The sequence below is a fragment of the Pristiophorus japonicus genome, chromosome 8, assembly GCF_044704955.1.
Source record: "Pristiophorus japonicus isolate sPriJap1 chromosome 8, sPriJap1.hap1, whole genome shotgun sequence".
Lineage (NCBI taxonomy): Eukaryota > Metazoa > Chordata > Chondrichthyes > Pristiophoridae > Pristiophorus > Pristiophorus japonicus.
Window position 1 is genome coordinate 232,181,854 of NC_091984.1, and position 15,369 is coordinate 232,197,222.

Below are 15,369 nucleotides of genomic sequence, written 5' to 3' on the forward strand. Positions count from 1 at the left end.
CCATGTAGAGATGCTGTTGTCAGAGATGTCTTAACTATCTCCACCAGCGAGGCTGATTCGCTAACCTACAAATGATGGAGGTCTGAGGTTGTTTTTTTTGTGTTAGCTGTTCTTTATTTTAAAGTCATTTGATATTTTTATTAAATCTGTAATCAATCCCAGAAGAACTAATATGACGGTGACGGACTAATCATTGTTTATATGACCGGGATCAACTACGCTCTTTTAAAAAATCTCCCGAGTGTAGTAGGTTAATGTTGAAAGTTAAATATTATTTTTAATTATTTATCCCAAAGCTGATTAGGTGTGTCGAGTTGTGACGTGCATGTGAATATTATAGTTGAGTCTAGGCAGCAATAGTGACTGATATTTAACTGCATTTGTGCAAATGCCAGAGAGTTGGATTCAATGTCCCATTTGGTAGTTTATTTTCCTATATTTAAGGAATAATATAACGTCAGACTCTCTGGGGTCGTGGGTTTACTGCCGTCCCGGAACTAGAAATTGAACTTGCTCAATGAGAAATGACGGAATTATTGGAAAAACACACTCAAGTGGCGGGTGTCAAAAGGTCGGGGATGAATTTCCTTCACGATGTACCTTTGCTTTTGCACTTAACCCTTTCTCGGCAGCTGCTATCAAGCCAGCACTTAACTTTATTTAGTTTAGTTCACTGTTAATTTATTTCAGTTCACAGGCTGTGCCCGAGAATGAGTCAGTAACGAGAAATTTAAACTAATTCCATTGCAATTCATATCATGAGCGCTATTAAATTGGGGAGCAGGACGTGACTCATGTATTATAAATGCTAACGTTACAAGCAGTGTCCCAGTTCCAAATTTAAACTTGATCCGTGACTAATGATTATTGAGCACATTTTTGATGGTTACACTATTTGAGAATTGCTCAGCCTTCCAATTGTACAGTTTTCCTTCATAACAAACCAAGAAAACGGAATTGTGATCTTTTCCAGGAAGGGGTTTTAGATAATGATTTATTTCAGTGAGTTATTCATTTTTTTAAATATGCGAGCCTGACTCAGTGTATTATATCTGTGCAACTCGCTGCAGATATAGAATGAGAAAGACTTGCATTTCTTTAGCGCCTCTCACGACCACCTGACGTCCCAACGCGCTTTACAGCCAAAGAAGTACTTTTTGGGAAGTGTAGTACCAATTGTAATGTGGGAAACGCGGCAGCCAAAATTACGTACAGCAAGCTCCCATAAACGGCAATGTGATAATGACCAAATGATCTGTTTTAGTGATGTCCATTGAGGGATCATTTTTATTTTATTCATTCACGTGATGTGGGCGTGGCTAGCAAGGCCAGTATTTATTTCCCCAATTGCCCCCTGGAGAAGCTGGTGTGAGCCGCCTTCTTGAACCGCTGCAGTCCGTGCGATTGCCGTAGCGGCTTGGTGCATCTGCGTGGCTTGCAAGGCCATTTCAGAGGGCAATTAAGAGTCAACTATATTGCGGTGGGTCTGGAGTCACATGTAGGCCAGACCGGGTAAGGACGGCAGATTTCCTTCCCTGAAGGACTTTAGTGAACCAGTTGGGTTTTTACAACAATCCAGTAGTTTCATAGTCACCATATATTAGCTTTTTAATTCCCCCTAAAATATTGTCCAGGACACCTAGGATAACACAAAAGTTTCATAACTGATGACACCCCAGCTGTGGAGATATGAAAAATTCTCTCCAATTCCCAAATCCAACCTGTTGTGCCAAATGGGTCACAAGGCCTGAGGTTTTAAGTGACTGAATAAAGGACTGAATCCGTGTCTTATCCGATGCAATCCTTGGATTATTACCCGTCTTTCCAGGCTCACGGTTCTGTCTGTTTAGAATTATCCCATTGGTTCATGGTGACTCAATGAATCAAAATCCATTTTCATGACAATGGGATGTTTTACCGGTGTTTTAGAGATTGGATTCTGAGATTCTGCCCATTTTTCCATGAAATCTATTAATAATTGGGCTTGGCCATGTTAAGTATATCCAATTCGACTGCTGCATGGTGTAAGTTCCAGCAAAACCTCTGGGCCAACAAATGGCGAGGGAACAATGGGACTGTCGCTAAATGCCCAATCATCATATGGGGATTGTATCACGTGATGTCCGACTGACATCGCCACGAGTAAAAAGTTAGTAAACTTGAAGAAGTGATATTTTACAACTTGCAGAATAATATCTAAATATTCCACAGGCAGACAGGAATGGGCAGGCATTTTGTTCTGTTTATTAACACGCTAATTATGCGAATTATAAATGTGTAAATAGCGTTCCAGCGTTAAAAAGAGAGTTTTAAAATTATCTAACAGTGTGGACCTTGATAGTTTGCAGCCAGTTGTTTCTCATCGGATAATAGACAAGTTTTCTAAAGTTCACAATTCTACGCCCTATAATTGCTCATATACTCACACTGACTGTCAGTTACAAGCAGCATCGCGGCAATAGTCTGCCTCAAACTCCGAACCATACAACCACACAGCACAGAAGAAGGCCATTCGGCCCAACGTGCCCGTGCGGGCTCTCTGAAAGTGCTATCCAATTAGTCCCGTCCCCCTCTTTCCCCTTAGCCCTGCAAACGTTTCCTTGTACAGTATTGATCCACTTCCCTTTTGAAAGTTACTAGTGAATCTGCTTCCACCGCCCTTTCAGGTCATGGTAACTCGCTGCGTTAAAAAAAAATCACTGTTTCTTTTGCCAATTATCTTAAATTCGTGTCCTCTGGTTACTGAGCCTTTTGCCACTGGAAACATGTGAAGATAACAATTCCTTGCCTCCTTATCTAACTCCAATTCCAAACAACATATAGCATGGATTTAAGGTGTGCTGTTGATGCGATTATTTATACGACTCGATTGCTTATCATATCGACCGGTAACAGGCCAAACTGTTCAACAACAAAAACAACGACTGTTTGTATTTATATAGCGCCTTTAGTGTAGTAAAACGTCTCAAGGCGCTTCACAGGCAAAACAAATGACTCCGTCACATAAGGAGAAATTAGTGTAGACGATCAAACGCTTGGTCAAAGAGGTAGGTTTTAAAGAGCGTTTTAAAGGAGGAGAGGCCGAGAGGTTTAGGGAGGGAGTTCCAGGCAGCTGAAGGCACGGCCACCGATGTTGAGCGATTATAATCAGGGATGCTCAATTTTAACTGAAATATGCTGAACAAGAATTCCTTTCGCCCAAAGTGCCCTATCCTATTATACTGGGGGACACGGCACTGCCTCGTCCATCGGGGCAAAGGAAGCTCTCACTCAGCTAGACTTTGTTGACAAGGTCTGTCCACTCTAGGATACCGCGTTACTGCTCTGTCCGTCCATGACTCTTCACTGCTTTTAGAGTGAATAACATTCGTTGTAGACTTGAAATAAACGGAGCGAGGGTCGTCACAAAATAGCGATTGTGCATTGCACGGTGGGTTTTTTAATTGAACACTTGGTTGGAAAGGCAGCGTCTTTCACTCTTGCCCCGAGAGAGAGGTGGGGGCGTTGGGGGGGGGGGGGTGATCCCAGGTAGCAGAGGCTGGGAACGATCTTCCCCTCTCGCTACCTGGGGATAGGAACCCCTTTATGAGCAAATGTCCAGCCGAAATGTTGGTGCTGGTAATCCGGTTTGGTTGGGGGGGGGGGAGGTGGAAGACTGGTTTGAAACTTTTCGAAATATCCGTACCCGGGGGTCACAAGCAACAATTTGAGATGGTTGTTCAAACAAAATGTTGCAGATGCTGGAATAAAGATGAACATGCTGGGAACATTCATCGGGTCAGGCAGCCTGGACTCGCTGGCCACTCACTGACAGGTTAGCGAAACCACACTGGCTCGTGCGGGTGATCGAAACACATTTGTGAGCACATTTAATGATGGGCTTTCTTTAGAATGGTTAAAAAAAATAAACTTTCGATCCGTTTAGGATTGGGTGACGTGACATAGGCGGAGGGAATCCAGCAGGGTTGGTTTGTGAATGGGTCCTTTTTAAAAAAAAAAACATAACACTATCCGTTATTGTCCTATATTCTATGCAAGAAATGGAAATAAAGCTAAAAATCGAACGAAAGCTATTTTATTTTACAACTACCTACACTGATATGTGTAATTCTGTTAAATAAATCCGTTCGGACGGGAAGCAATGGATGTCCAACACTGCAGAGTGACCAAAATTGGAGTCTGGTCACAGTGGCGACATAAATAGCAGGCATTGGCTTCGATTTCAGACTGCATCACACGGAATTCTGGTGTGCGGCAGAGCGTTTGGCCGAGAACCGCTTTAAACCCCCACAAAGTATGCTGATGCGCTATCGAGGTTTTTGTTTAACTTTCTACCTAGTATGGTGACAATTTCAACACAGAATGAGCCGGGACGTCACATTCTACACACGTCCTGTACAATTTGAGGTCCATTTATTAAGACGTGCCTGAGATTCACTGAAAACCTTCTGCTTAAACCGCCAGCCAGGCAGAATCGTGGGCTGTGCAACTAACTCTACCCACAAGCAAAGAGCGTTATTTTTTTTTACCTGTATAGACTGAAAGGTGCCATGATTATCTTTCCATGTTATATTTCGCAAGAATGTGGTTTCCTGATAGAAGTTCCTGATCTGGTTTGATTTCTTTGTTTACCGATTGAAATGTCGGCCATCCCCCTCCACCTGCCCCCCCCCTAATAAATCTCCCAATTCCCCTTCATTCCGCTCAAATTATCCAGGTAAAATAACAAGAGTTTATTTTAATCACCAAAGATACACATCCGAAATGGCTGGAATTACAGCAGTGAAAGGCAGTATTCACTCTATTGTGACTGTGATCGCGCCACACCGGAGCCACATATTCTAACTTGGTTTCCCTGCCCATCAAGATCTTTCCCCTTTCAAGTGCTTATCTAATTCCTCTTCAGTGCCCTAATCATCCGACTTCAATAGCCACTTGTCTTAACGCATTCCGAATTCACGCGAAGCCACAACGTGCAGGTAACAGCGAGTCCTTATGCGTCTTAAAAAGAGAAAGGGTAGCTTGCAGGGTTTAGGGAGCTGGGCTCCCAATGTATCAGCAGGGTTCCCAGTTTGCGATGATGGCTGTGCTTTATATATTTATTCATTACTAGCAAGATGCACTATGGACATTATTTGTCAAAGAGGCGGATTGCCACAATCGACGTTCACACTCTTTCTCTAAACACCGTAATTGGAGGGTAAGCAATATGTGTGGAATAAGCCCCTTGTTATAAAATGCAACCGCTGAAATTGACAAGAGTGTGAAATAATCCCAAAGGAAAAAGTGCAAGAGTTGAAATTTACAAGTGTGTAAAATAACCTCCTTAGTAAAAAGTGTAAAATAACCTCCTTAGTAAAAAGTGTAAAATAACCTCCTTGTTGAAATTGACAAGTGTGTAAAATAACCTCCTTAGTAAAAAGTGCAAGAGTTGAAATTGACTGTATAAAATAACCGTCTTGTTGAAATTGACAAGTATGTAAAATAACCTCTTTAGTAAAAAGTGTAAGAGTTGACATTGATAAAAGTATTAAAATCCATCAGTTTATTGCAATTCATTCCATGTTGTCCAATCTACCATATTACATTTATCTCGCGCCACAATAAATGGGATTGTTCCCCTCATTTTAATCCGACTCTTCAGAAAAAAGTGCATATTTGGCTCCTGGGGGCCATAAAAAGATAGATCGATATTCCCCATCATTTGACTCCCAGCAGCAGCCGGTGTGACCTGGTTTGAGTGGAGCCGCTGGGGTGTTGTCGGTCGAGCCGCGAGGGCGTGGAGTCGACGCCCAGCGCCCATCGCTGGCTAGCCCGGGATTTCGACTGCTCTTTGGGGCTGGTGTCTGCAGCATCCGGCTGCTCGGTGCCGCTTGTTCTAAAGCTCCTCTCGACCAGGGTCCGCTGGTGAAGCGGGTCCCACGGCAGAGAACATCCGAGCAGAGAAATTGCAATCAAATTAAAAATTATCCCTTGGCTATTTCATCCAAGAAGGCAGATGCTTAAATCAGACTCGGTGCTCACGATTAGCTGTTAGTCTTGTTTTATCTTTAGCATATTTATTGAAACATTGCAAACCTATTGCAAAACGAAATATCCATCGGCTACTTTCCATAAAACTTGTAATTTGATTTTGATACAGTTGCATCCCTCCGTTTGGAGATTTTAATGTTATTATTGGTTCATTGTTAAAGTATTCGGTAAACATCAGGATGGGAGGGGATATCCTCGAATTATTGTGCGAAGCGCGGACAGAACTCTCTGGGTGATGATAAGAGTCACTTGGTGACTTTGGTAACACTCTATAATTAAAATGTTGCTGAGGGACTCCCCGCCTCCCATAGAAATCCGGACCCAAACAGGCTCAGCTCAACCGGGGACCCTTATTCTGGGTGTGTGAGGTTTTGATCGCCCCGCTTCTCACCACTATATATTTGGGTCTTTTCTTTTTGGAGGGGGGCTGTATTATGGAGAGGGAGGGGGGACCTGAACAGGCCATTGTTTTGCTAAGTCTCAGTTCTATTTACAACCGATGTGAAATCTTTGATTCGTCGGTCGTTAACACTATCACATTTGGTGTGGTCGATATTTTCCTGGAGCACTACATGGAAAACAATCACAGAACTGAATTGTAGAATTGGTTTGCTTTTATGGCCGAGAATCGTTTTTAAGGGATTTCAAAAATATATATATTTCAGCACAGTATTTTGTAAAGCACTTTGGGACGGCCTCGGGTCGTGAAAGTTGCTATATAAATGCAAGTCTTTCTTTTTAATCTTTCTATATTCCAAACCTGCGACTATTTCAGTCTATTTAACAGATTGGTTTTATAATAATTCGCTTCCCTCTTCTTCACTTGACCCTTGGTCTACTGAATCGTCCTTACTTCCTGGGGGGAGGGGGATATTTTTTTATCTGAAATGTTTCCCCACATGATTTTGTGAGCCAACATCGCCCGTCGGGATGTGGGGTCAGAGGGTGGGGGGGGGTGAGAGGGTGGGGGGGTCCGAGGGTGTGGGGTCAGAGGGTGGGGTGTCAGAGGTGTGACGTCAGAGCGTGGGGGGGTCAGAGGTTGGGGGGGTCAGAGGGTGGGGGGGTCAGAGGGTGTGGGGTCAGAGGGTGTGGGGTCAGAGGGTGTAGGCTCAGAGGGTGTGGGGTCAGAGGGTGTGGGGTCAGAGAGTGGGGGGGTCAGAGAGTGGAGGGGTCAGAGGGTGTGGGGTCAGAGGGTGTGGGGTCAGAGGGTGTGGGGTCAGAGAGTGGGGGGGGGGTCAGAGAGTGGAGAGGTCAGAGAGTGGGAGGGGTCAGAGAGTGGGGGGGTCAGAGAGTGGGGGGTCAGAGAGTGTGGGGTCAGAGAGTGTGGGGTCAGATGGTGTAGGGGTCAGGGGATGTGGAGGTCAGGGGATGTGGGGGTTAGAGGGTGTGGGGTCAGAGGGTGGGGAGAATACTTGGTGGAGATCACTGGATGGGGGTCACTGGTTGGGGGGTCTGGGGGGCACTAGGAGGGGGAAGGGGGTTCCTTGTTGTAAGACACAATTATTATTTGGATTGAATTCTGAAGGTGTTCCAGCAAAGCGCATTTCTCAATAAGATTTTTCCACCTGCAATCGATCACAACATGTTTAATTTGATCGAAATGTCGATTCCCCCCTCCCCAACCCCCCCCCCACATCACCACTCCACCTCACTAAAGATTCGGAAATACGAGTGTGTCTTTTCATGCTGTTTGTTTCAAGCTGGGTTCAGCTCTTTTCTAAAGGATTTGCTGCCACTTTCTCGATTGCAATTGTTTCCAAGATTCGGTATCAAACCCTACTCGGATCCATCTTGAATTTCACGGTAAATTGACTTCAGAGTACTTCCGTTTCTTATTTAAATAGATTTCTTTTAATTTCGATGAAGGTTGTGAAGGCACAGTCAGACATTTACAAGCCGTGTGTGTGCGTGTGCGCGGCCGAGCTTGGAAACTCCTGCCGAGCACGGTCTCCCCATCCCGATCCAGCGGGTACTTACTATATCCCCATCCCGTTCAAGCTTACGATAGTCCCCATCCCGTTCAAGCTTAATTCAGTATATAGCTACATGTATAATGTAACCGTTCTTGTCTCTAAAAATGAGCTTTCAAAAAGAAAAGAAAGGAAGACTTGCATTTCTATAGCGCCTTTCACGACCACCGGACGTCTCAAATCGCTTTACAGCCAATGAAATACTGTTGCAATTTAGGAAATTAACCTGGGTATGCAGAAAAAATCCTTAGGTATAGAGAACAATGTAGGAAAGTGTAGAACGAGTGTTCTCAAATGATTAGCTGTGAGAATTGTCGACTAATATCGCTGGTCTATATAACTTGCACTTATATAGCGCCTTCCACGACCTCAGGCCGTCCCAAAGCGCTTTACAGCCAATGAAGTACTTGTAAAATGGAGTAATGTAGGAAACAAGGCAGCCAATTTGTGCACGGTAAGCTCCCACAAACAGCCATGTTGGCTGGGTGATAAACATTGGCCAGGACACGGGGAGAACTCCCCAGCTCTTCTTTGAAATAGTGGCCTGGGATCTTTTACATCCACCCGAGAAGTCATTTTAATGTTACATCGGAAAGACTTCACTTCCGGCAGTGCAACACTCCCTCAGCACTTGCACTGGAGTGTCAGTGTGGCTCAAGTCACTGGAGTAGGACTTGAACCTACAATCTTGTGACTCGGAGAGGAGAGTGCTAACCGCTGAGCCATGGCTTAACTATATTATTAATATCCACCCCTCAAATCATAGCACAGACTACCGCTTTCCCCTCCATAACAATTCATAATAAGTAAAGCCTTTGGGACATTTCTGAGCAAAGTGATAAAAACTGAGTAAATGCGAGTTCTTTCACCCTGCCCCCCCAAAAATAAATTCAGCAACTTGGGCCATAGAAATATTTTTAAAAACAGATCCTCAAATTTCAACCTCTCTCCATCCAACAGTTCAAAGCTCGGTGCGATGATCAGTTTGAGCGCTTTGTTACAGTGGACCCGTTGTATTTATACCAACTTTATTCGGGAAACCGACGCAGGAAATAGCACAAGGGGCTAGTAGGTCCCTTTGGATTTTCACAAAACGAATGGGATTCAAGGTATTTTGAGCGAAACTGTGAGAATATCTCGAAGTAATGAAGCTACATGAGAATGAGGAGCAGGAGTCGGCCATTCGACCCCTCGATAAGATCATGGCTGGTATTCTACCTCAACTCCACTTTCCTGCACTATCCCATATACCTTGATTCCCCTAGTTTCCGCAAATCTATCGATTTTCTGTCTTGAATATCCAAAAATTTCCAGACTTGGTCCCAGTTTAGCGGTACTGGAGCATAGTGGTTATGGTACTGGATTAATAATCCAGAGATCTGGACTAATGATCTGGAGATGTGAGTTCAAATCCCACTCAGGGTAGCTGGGGAATTTAAATTCAGTTAATTAAATCAATCTGCAATTTAAAAAAATAGCATCAGTAATGGTGGTGACTGCTGTGATTGTCATAAAATCTCATTTGGTTCTCTCATGCCCTTTCGAGAAGGAAATCTGCCGCCTTTACACGGTCTGGCCTATATTCCTACATAACAATAGTGACTACATTTCAAAAAGTACTTCATTGGCAGTACAGTGCTTTGAGACGACCGGTAGTTGTGCAAGGTGCTATATAAATGCAAGTATATTTTCCTTTTTCATATGTAACTCCAGACCTGCAGGAAGATGGTTGTCTCTTAACTGCCCCTCTGAAATGGCGGCTCACCGCCACCTTCTCAAGGGCAAGTAGGGATGGACAATAAATGCATACCCAGGATAATTTTTAAATTGCAGCAGTATTTCATTGGCTGTAAAGCGATTTGAGACGTCTGGTGGTTGTGAAAGGCGCTATGCAAGTCTTCCTTTCTTTTTGAAAGCTCATTTAGAGACAAGGACGGTTACATTATAAATGTAACTGTATACTGAATAATGGACAATAAATGCTGGCCTTGCCCATATCTTGTGAACGAATAAAAAAAATGTTCCAGTTGCACTGGGGGCTATACTATGGACGTTTTGTATCGACAGATTGGACCCATTCTGATTACGTTAGAGACTAGAATTTGCCAACTCGCGTTGTAATAAACGAGCAAATCTGCCTCACTAACTGGTTCAGCTGTTCTGTTATCTTCCTTGACAACAATAAAATATCGCCTCGAATTATCAACAAAACCGATTCAATATAAAACCACATTACTGCCAGGCTCTGGAGTTTATAAATCAAACAGTTCCCTTGGATTGGAAGCCATTTGATACAAGTTCGTTTCCATATTGTGTGAACGAGGAGAAAGACTTAAAATATATGTTTTTGTGCCAAGTTCCTTAATTTTACTTGGAAGTGAAATGGCTAATAAAGAAAAGGTGCCTGATGGTTAAGGCTGTTAGAAGCTTAAGTTGGAACACTCTGCAACTAATATAACAAGTGTTTTTTTTAATTTCATACGTATTGTCCGCCTGAATTCTGTCAAAACAAGTGGCGTGTACGGGTTACAGCCGTTGCAATCTGCTGCCTGGGTGGGATTGGTATCATTGCCGACCCTATCCAGTCCCCACATAGTTAATCAAATCACCCAGAGAAGTGCCGGTGTAATCTGAGCCCCGCTCTCTGTCCAACGGCTGGTACACACCGCCCGGCCTCACCACTTTGGGGTCAAGGACTGTTAACCTTGGTCTATTATTAACTACGAGGGATGCTTCCGGATATTTCGGTTGCAAAATGTGACTAAAAATATGCATCCGAGGTTTGGTTTCCCAACCAGAGGCGCAGCGAGTTGTTTAAACTAAAATTGCGGGCTGAGGGATACTTTTTCCCGGGGTAGGGAAGAGCTCGGGGCGGGGCGGGGGGGGGGGGGGTTTCTCTTCTTGGGTTTAGTATTCTGAAACAAGACAGCGTTTGGGTCTGAAAAATACAATTCCTCTGCTCCCCCATGCTCTTCTCGTCCCTTCCCGATCAGCAAGGTGTGCAGTTCCTCTTTGAACCATTCAACAAAATCTGTACTCACCGGATTTGCGGTAAGTTTATTCCAAACATTTGTGTGTGGGCCCCCCCCCCCCCCCCAAAAAAAAAGTTTCATCTAATTATCCGGAAGCATTTTGTTTATTAATAAAACAAGATGAACAATTCTTGAAACGAAACTGGTGCCGCAATATGTATCAGTGTCCACTGCGGCTCAGTGGGTAGCACTCCCGCCTCTGAGTCAGAAGTCCGTGGGTTCAAGTCCCACTCCGGTGACCCCCCCTCCCCCAAGGGACCTGAGCACAACATCCAGGCTGACACTCCACTCCAGTGCAGTGTGAGGGAGTGCTGCACTGTCGGAGGTGCCGTTAAACCGAAGTCCCGTTTGCTCTCTCAGGTGAACATAAAAGTTCACCTGGGACTATTTTGAAGAAGAGCAGAGAAGTTATCCCAGGTGCCCTGGCCAATATTTATCCCTCAATCAACATCACAAAAACAGATTATCTGGTCATTATCACATTGCTATTTGTGAGAGCTTGCTGTGCGCAAATTAGCTGCCACAGTGAAACAGTGACTAAACTCCAAAAGTACTTCATTGGCTGTATAGAGCTTTGAGACATCTGGTGGTCGTGCAAGGCACTATAGAAATGCAAGTCTTTCCTCTTTCAGTAGTAAAACAGGAAGCACTGGTCAAGTTACACAAATCACAACCTACAAATCAAAGTTAAATGCAGGGAGAACGGATATAATCTATTGTAATTAATACAATGCATTTGAAAGCAAGGTAGATATTATCATGATGTTATAATTGTATATGAGACCCACTGTATTTTTATATATAAATATCTTCTAAGTGGAAACTGGGTCTGATTGTCCATATATAGACATAAAATCATAGAATGTTTACAGCACAGAAGGAGGCCATTCAGCCAACACTTCAGCTGGTTCCATTCCCTCTCTTTCCCCATAGCCCTCCATTTATTTTCCTTCAGATACTTATCCAAATCCCTTTTGAAAGCCACGAGAAAATCTGCCTCCGCCACCCTTTCAGGCAGTGAATTTCAGATCCTAAACACTCGCTGCGTAAAAAAGGTTTTCCTCATGTCGCCTTTGGTTCTTCTGCCAATCAGCTTAAGTCTGGGTTCTCTGGTTCTCGACCCTTCCGCCAATGGGAGCAATTTCTCTCCATCTACTCTGTCCAGGCCCCTCATGATTTTGAACACCACTGTAAATCTCCTCTCAACCTTCTCTGCTGAAAGGAATACATGCAGTACATTCAGTAACGGGTAGCTAGCTCATTGATATATTTCACACACGTTATTTCTTTCCAAGATTTGAATGAATTTTCCGAATGATTGTTTGTAGTGGTAACAATCCTTCCTCAACAGCCAGTTGGAGTTGCAATCACCAACGACCGATTCTGAACTGATGTGAACAGGTGTTTGGGGAGGAGCTGATAAGGCGCTATATGAATGCACGGCTCTGAAGTCCTTTCAATTGATAGCTGGAGCTATGCAGTCTCTTCAAAAGGGCTTTGAGGGGCCTGTTCTGTCGGGTTTCTCCAATGTTGCCCGTGTAATACACACACATAACACGCCCTCAAGGCATTGGTGTACCGTTAGGAAATCGAAAGGTCTCAAAATCGCTGCATATCAAATGATAAAGGTGGAGGTTGCGAATTGATTGATGCTTATCGCCGGTTTTCGCTACTGTATCAACAAGCCGGGCGATGAGAGACACAGCAAGCGTGGAATGATCACTCTGCCAGAGGTTAGCGATCAGTATCCGGGTCCAGCAATTGTGAAATGCTGATGATTAGAGGCTCGGGGAAGTGATGACAATGAAAATATTGCAATCAGCTGCTCTCAGCACTGCTCAAGAAGCAGGCGCTAGAAATGAAGGAACGTCAGTTCATTCCTCAAATCAAAACCAATTTAAGGAACTTCACTTTGATTTCCTTAATCTTTTATTTATAATAAAACTTATAGTATAATTAGCTGTATTGTTTTACATATTTTGGTGGCATTATCGCAATGAGTGATCCACAATAACAGATTCCCAAATCAATTACCATCTCTGCAGAAAGTGGATAAACTAGTAACTGTCGTCTTTGATGTGGCACCCTTGCTGATGTTGAACATGGAGAAATTTGTAGGAGATGTGAGTTGGGATAGGGCTAAAATTGTTCTAAAAGCACTGGTTAATGATTTGGGGCCATTGACATGTAAAGAGTCCAGCGTCTGCTTTTTGAAAGAAAGAACCAAAGAAAGAAAGCCTTGCATTTATATAGCGTCTTCCACGGCCATCAGACGTCCCAAAGCGCTGTACAGCCAATGAAGTCACTATTGTAATGTGCGCACAGCAAGCTCCCACACACAGCAATGTGATAATGTCCAGATAATCTGTGTCTTTATTATGTTGATTGAGCGATAAATATTGCCCAGGACACGGGAGAACTCCCCTGCTCTTCTTCGAAATAGTGCCCTGGGATGTTTTACGTCCACCTGAGAGGGCAGACGGATCTCGTTTTAACGTCGCATCCAAAAGACAGCACCTCCGGTGCAGCACTTCCCGCGAGCACTGCACCGGAGTGTCAGCCTAGAATATATGCTTAAATCTCTGGAGTGGAACCTGAACCCACAACCTTCTGACTCAGAAGTGGGATGATATATAGAAACATAGAAAATAGGTGCAGAAGTAGGCCATTCGGCCCTTCGAGCCTGCACCACCATTCAATAAGACCATGGCCTCTTGTGCACCCACCATTTCTTTCGGCCCACCGTTGGCTGTTGTGGCCTCGGCGGTCTAGGCCCAAAGCTAGCCAGGCCCTAAGCTATAGAATGCCCTCCCTAAACCTCTACCTCTCTCCTCCCTTTAAGACCCGTCTTAAAACCTACCTCTTTGACTATACTTCTGCTCACCTGTCCTAATGTCTCCTCGGTGTCAATTTGGTCTGATTCTTGAGGTGATTAACTCCGTTAATTCCTGTACAAATGCAAGGTGTTATCTATTAATAAAAATGTGCATACCAATGGTTAAATCAATGCTCACGTTTTCTGCAGCTTCATAGAGCATATCCAACTCGCACTGAATCCATTTTCAGTCGACATTTCAGGGCGTTAGACTCAATCTAGTATAGTACTCACAGGTTCCAGCAACAAGACGATGCTTTGTGAGTTATTGGCAGAATTCTTGGAAAAGATGAAAAACTGAATGGAATGCCTGCCCTCTATGAAAAGGCGTGTGCCTTTTGCATAACAGTGAGTATACATAGCCGGAGGAGCCGTTGACACCGAATTAACAAATACGGTTTCGAAGTATTTATGTAATCACCCACTGGTGTTGATTTTTCCAGCACAGTATACACGGCCTCAATGCCGCCGACGGCTTTCAGTGTCCAGCGAGTTTGAGTTGAGTTGGGAGCGAACATGTTTCTTCAACAAAATGTGAGTTACTCTGTAAACATCGGGAGAATACAAGAAATTCTGAGATATTCAGATAATTAAACCCTGGATATAGCCTGAGGTGTAGGGATTGGATAGACTGGTGTTTTCTTTGGAACAGACGAGGCTGAGGTGACACCTTATTGAGGTGTATAACATTATGAGGGGCCTAGAAAGAGTGGGTAGGACGGACCTATTTCCCTTAGCAGAGGGGTCAACAACCAGGGGGCATAGATTTAAAGTAGTTGGAAGGAGGTTTAGAGGGGATTTGAGGAGAACTTTTTTCACCCAGAGGGTGGTGGGGGTCTGGAATTCACTGCCTGAAAGGGTGGTAGAGGCAGAAACCCTGACCACATTTAAAAACTACTTGGATATGCACTTGAAGTGCCATAACCCACAGGGCTACGGACCAAGAGCTGGAAAGTGGGATTAGCTGGATAGCTCTTTGGTCGGCCGGCGCGAACAGATGGCCCGAAATGGCCTCTTTCTGTGCTGTAAATTTCTATAATTCAATGATATGACATTATTGGATGTGACACATGTTTCTAACGCTCTCCAGCTCTCCTCACTCCCACCCCTAATCTCCAATAACTTCTCGCATTGATGCAGAGAAACATAGCTCGAAATAGACAAGCGTTCTAACTTTTTTATTTTACTAGTTAGCCATTTAGCACACGCAGAATCGGTTGCCATATGTCCTGAATGTTTTGAAGGAAGGAGGGAAGAAGTGTCAGTGCATCCCAGTCTCCAAATCCCAGCCGGGATCAGATCAGCTTCCCTGGGCTCCTTCACTCTCGTGGTCCCCAGACTGTCCGGCTGGGAGTCAGATTGAATTCTACCAGCGTCCATTTAAATTATATAAAACACTTTTCCCAAATAAACAGCAATGAAAGAACGGTCTAAACTGAAGGGGCTGTTACTGCTCGGG